The sequence below is a fragment of the Lemur catta genome, chromosome 14 (genome assembly GCF_020740605.2).
Source record: "Lemur catta isolate mLemCat1 chromosome 14, mLemCat1.pri, whole genome shotgun sequence".
NCBI lineage: Eukaryota > Metazoa > Chordata > Mammalia > Primates > Lemuridae > Lemur > Lemur catta.
The window spans coordinates 30,828,577-30,834,576 of NC_059141.1; positions in this window are offsets into that span (position 1 = coordinate 30,828,577).

Genomic DNA, 6,000 nt, shown 5'->3' on the forward strand with positions numbered 1-6,000 from the left:
TGTTTGTTTAATTATTTGTTAGGACGTTTGTTATTTCAAATCGTCTCTTTATCCTGCCTGGCTTGAATGCTTGGTTATTGAACTCTCTGCTTCGTTCTGGCTACAGTGGCTAGACTCCATGTGTACACTGTGCTTTAAAAATATGGTAACCAAATAAAAGGGAAAGGTAGAAGTTGAAAGGGAATGAGAAAAACTATTATTTCACATATGACTTAATTTGTCAGTGCCAAGGGTACCACTTTTATTTTAACTAAGAATTGGGAAAATCATTGAAATAAGCATCTTATATATGTTATGACTGTTCAAGAAAGAAGGACTATTATGACTAATCTCTTTTCTCACTCTAGGGTATCAGCTGTCATCTTCTGGCAAGGCTGAATATTGGGAAACCATGCTTGGGAAATAAAGTACTTGTAAGAGATAACTGAATTACTGGCGCCTTAGTGTTTAGTTTTATTCTATAAATATTAAACAGCAGGCAGTCAGAATTCCTAGGTTTTCTAGAAACTGTTTCATAACTCAAGGCATTTACTGTGGTGTCATGTGCTTGAGATGCTTGTATATGTATTTGACGATCAGATTTTAATGCAGTTTCATTAGGTTCATTGATTGTAGCCATGAGATCAACAATATGAGTAAAAAATGCAGACAATTTTTCAAATAGTTTATGCTAATATAATAATTGTCTGAATTACCATCTGGAGATGGTGGGAATTTTCCTTTCAGCATTTTGATTGTTGACTGAATTTTCAATTTAGTGGATGTAAATGTTTACAAATCTTGAATTTTTTTTTAAAGCAGTCTATGTTCCTTCTCATCTCAGGACCTTCACACATGCTTTCCCTCTCAGTTTGGAATATTGTTCCTGCTCTTAATTATTTATTTGACATATGTCTTCATCATTGTTCAATAATTCTTCAAAGGCAGGGGCTGTGTCTGTTTTCCTCAACAGTGTGCCCATTACTTAGCATTGTGCTGGGCGTATATTAGTATATCTGGTAGGCATGTCATAGCTATGTTTTAATGGGAGTGAAGAAAGGAGAGAGGGACCAGAATTGACTGGCACCTTAATTTTTGTATGAGGAAATGGAGGAGACTTGGTGTGATCAAGTGGCATGCCCAGTGAGTAGGGGAGTAGGAACTGGAATTGAGCTCTTCTGTGTGCACCTTATGGCAGGCCCTTCACTATATGGTGCTGCTTCTTTTGTATGAGTTGGTGCTATCAAGAGAGCGACCTTTTCTTAATTTTCTGCACTGGTGGAGCAGAGCTGTGTATGTGCTATGGCCCATATGTTGAAACTTGTTTATCTACAGCTAGCCAGATGGTCTGTAACAGCACACACAGAAGCCATTTGGAAACTTTCAGAGGGTCAGTGCATTCTGAAAACATTCAGAGTGATGCATATTGTGATGTTTGGTTACTTACTCTAAGCTTACAGTGAGGAGCACCTTGTTAGATATTATGTGTGGAACATGCAGACTTTGAGAACCAACTCAGAGGTTCTAGTTCCCAGACACAGAAGTTTATCTAATTGGATCACTCTTTAAACTTCTTTTGTTTACCCATTCTCTATAGAAGGGATATAATTTTTCTTTCTTTCTTTCTCTTTCTTTCTTTCTTTCTTTCTTTCTTTCTTTCTTTCTTTCTTTCTTTCCTTCCTTCCTTCCTTCCTTCCTTCCTTCCTTCCTTCCTTCCTTCCTTCCTTCCTTCCTTCCTTCCTTCCTTCCTTTCTTTCTTTTCTTTTCTTTTCTTTTCTTTCTTTTCTTCTTTCCTTTTTTTTCCCTTGAGACAGGGTCTTGACTCTGTTGCCTGGGCTAGAGTGTAGTGGTGTCATTATGGCTCATTGCAACCTCCAACTCCTGGACTCAAGTGATCCTCCTGCCTCAGCCTCCCAAGTAGCTGGGACTACTTGGGACCACGCCCAGCCAATTTTTCTATTTTTTGTAGAGATGTTGTCTTGCTCTTCCTTAGGTTGGTCTCAAACTCCTGACCTCAAGCACAGGATTACAGGAGTGAGCCACTGCATATAGCTGGAACATAATTTCTTAACTTAAAATATTTTGTTTTAAGTTCGTGCTCGGTTAAATAAAAAATTTTTTAAACCTGCTTATGCAGTACAAGCTAACAGAGATAGGATGTGATTATCAATAAAAATATAAAAGTAAAATTTACTATGGCTAATGTGAAACAGAAAGTGAGAGAGGTTGACAAGTATCAGAAGTAGATTTGCAGATAACAGTTGTGTTGAGTCTTTGGCACTTTAAAAAAAAGCTGAGATGAAGAAATTAACACCTGTACTAGTGGAGGGGGAGAAGTGGTAATCCAAAAAAGCTAATGGTAAGAAATATCTGGAATTTATTTTTGATATGTATTATGTAATATTTTTGGTGCCAAATTACCTTTTCTAATTACATTTTGATTAGGCTATTGTTAAAATGCTCTTTAGTCTTTAAACCCACACAGTCTCATACTAGGAGGGGCGGTTCAGAACTATGATGAGAGGCAGCAGAAAGTCAGCTGTCAATATAAAACTTTGTCATGGATAATTCACAAAGTGAATAATATGCCTTAGGAAAATGAGATATAACTGTATCCACAGAGAATCATAGAGCTGGAGAATCTCATTGTTGATATAATACAACCCTCTGCTGTTTTGCAGGTGAGAAAATGCTAGACTAGAGCCATGTTTTGTCTAAAGTTGTTTAAAGGAGTATGGTAGAAAGCAGTGCTTTGCTCTAGACCTTTGGTGAAGAGATCTTCTTTTAAAAAATCTGTCACATGGCTGTGCATTTAAAAAATGTAGTAAAAATTAATTATGAATATAAGAAAAATGAAGTGCAAAACATACAAATGATAAGTCCGGTTTTTCTCATTAGATTCAACAGACATAAAATTACACTTCAATAAATATGATCAGAACAAACATAACATGGAGAAAAAGAAAAGAATCCCCCAAACTGACCATTGTTCACTGAAAGTGAGCAGTTACTCAATTAGGGAAAACCCAACAGTTACCCAGGTGAGAAATTACTGTAGCATAATCATTGCATGTTGAGAACACTAAGTTTGCAAGGCTCATTCTACAGCATGCATGGTGCGTGCCATACAGGGAGAGCACCCTAGTAGGAAAGGTGAGGGCCCACAACATAAGGAACAGCTTGCGTCTGAGAACTACACCTGGAGTAGTACCGGTGCAGAGAAGCTACCTGCTTCAACACATGCTCCTCAACAGCCGTGAATCAGAGCCATTAAACAACTGGAACTTCTTTCCCCTGTATTTTTCCTCTTTAGTTTTCTATAATTAAATTGAATCCACGATGCTGACCTGAAAGCATTGAAAGGTATTTAATTTTTAAAATGATTGTTTTTAAAAAAATTGTTCTTAAATAAGGTGAAGAAAGAGACCAAAGTTTGACCAAGTGTCACCAATAGAGTTTGAGGCAAAAGTTTGCGGTATTAGAAAGATTTCTATTGAGTAACTACAACAACTTATATATTAAACCCAATGTTTTTCAAACTTCGCTCTGAATGAGAATTATTATCTAGGGAGCTTAATAAACATGAAGGTTCCTGTGCCTCATTTCGAGAGATTCTGATATGGTACGTCCTGGGGTGGGATGCAGAGTGAAGAAGGCTTTTAACCAGCCTACCGGGTGATTGTGGTATAGCCCGTCTGGGTTCTAAATGATGAGAATTGCTCTTCCCCAAAATGCTGCCAAATTAAATTATCTAGCCAGTTCTGTGTGCTATTAGTGTGGGAAGGCAGCCCTAATGTGAAATAATATCCAATCTTTTGTATGTGGTTGATGATAGCATCCTATCAAAGAAATACACAACTTGCTTACAAGCTCTTTCTTACATACCCTGTGGTACTGAGTGCTTACTGTTGGTACCAAAAATCCAGCAAGCTTGTGGAGGAAAATAATCCACAGGTCACCTTAGAGAGTTTGCAAACATGATATTTAAAGACGTATATATGCTTCAGTTTAAGTGACTTCTATTGTTATGGTTCCTCTCTAATTTGGTCTTGAGATCTCTCTGTTGAGAGTGGCCATAAGCCAAGATAGCCACTCTCAAGGAGAGCCCTGACCAGGGGACAGAGGTTGGGTGTGTTGGTTGGGTGAGACACAATGCAATGAGGAGGTGAGACCAAAATGCATGAAACAGAAGACATTATTACTGACAGGTCCAGAGAGGTTAGGGGTGCCAGCAGGGGACGGCCGGGAAGTCTGAAGCTAGCAGGGAGCTTTACTGGACTTCAATGGGCCTTGTTCAATCCATTGAGGGTCTGAATAGAACAAAAAGGTGCTAAAGGGAGAATATGCTCTCTGCCTGACTGCTCGAGCTGGGATATTGGTCGTCTTCTGCCCTGGAACTGGGACCATCAGCCCTCCAGTTCTCAGGCCTTTGGACTCTTACTGAACTACACCACCGGCTTTCCTGGGTCTCCAGGTTGCAGGCAGCAGATCATGGGACTTCTCAGTCTCCACATTTATGTGAGCCAATTCCTCAAAATAAATCTCTCAGTCTCCCCTCCCCACTCCCGGCCTTGGCGTGTGTGTGCGTGTGTGTGTGTGTGTGTGTGTGTGTGTGTGTGCGCGCGCGTGTGTTTATGTTGCTGTATCTCCTACTGATTCTGTTTCTCTGGAAGACCCTACTACATTGCCCTAAGTGCTGTTGCCCTCTAATGTGCACCATTCCATATTTTCCTCATTAAAACTTATCTGTCCTGTGTCCCAGTCTCTCCTCTTCTGCTGTCTCTTGAAACTGTCACCCAATTAACCAAATGCACTAATCCATGCAGTGGCAGTGACCTCTCCTGACATGGCACGTAGTTACATCGAGGCAAGCAACTTCTTGGATCAGTGTCTGAACCCCAAAGAGTGTTGGTGGGAACTTCAGTGTGACAAGGTGGCGGTGGAGATAGCAGCTCACATCACTCGGGTGAGCTTTCTTGCTGACTAGGCTTCTGTAAACTCGGAGTTGTTAATTACTTACAGACCTCCCAGGGGCCCCTGCGGCCGCAAGCATGCTGTTACCCAAACCTATCCACTTGACGTGAGCCAGGTCTTCCTGCCAACATTAGAGCAGAGAACTGAGGGAATTCCCTAGCTTTTTAAAGCAAAACGAATGAGGGTAATTAGGGAGCAGCTGAGATTTGTCAGGAAGACTTGGCCAGTTGCCTCCAGGTCCTGGTCTTGGTGGAATCTGCTTCTGTGAGACTCTCCTGCTGCTCTCCCAGCCCAAGGGAGCAATTCCAGTGACACTGCTTAGAGTCATCCTTATCGTCAGTCAACTTCCCCATCAATGGCTTTGTATGAAATACTAGAATATATTTTGAAAGTGGGGATAAAAGTAACACCTGAAACTGTTTCTGGGCATGTGAATTCAGAGATTATTTCTCATACTGCTTATTGTCTTGGCTCTTAAAATTTTAATTGCAACAAGCTTTTAAATATTGGCTTTTAATTTATCGGCAAAAAATAATAGATTTACTTAATTAAATCACTTAAGGGAAAATTTGGCCTAGTTCCCATTCATCCATTTGGATTGCGCAGAGCACAGGTTTTTGGATGAAAACCACTTCTTAAACATTACAACATGAATTCTAGTGGGGCGTGTAGTTTCGCAGCAAAATTGTCTAATAAAGACTGAGATAAAATGTTTTTATTTCCATTTTGCTGCAGTAAATATAAAAAGAATACTAATGTATTTAATTTGTCTACCATCAGTGAGGACACTTGAGGAAAAGCTGTATGTTTTCTTTAAAAGAAATCATAACCAGAATTTTAAAATGATCTCATTCGACAGATTTGGGCTCATGAAAGAACAAAATAGAGCTTTTAAATTTGATCTTTCAAATAAATGGAAAAAGATGAAGTGTAATAGGACCCATTCATTTCTTGTGTTATCATTTTGTCATATTTACTTCAGATCTTCTTTAATAAAAAAAATTAAATATACAGTCGACCCCCTTTTGTACCCTTTATTAGAGCTGT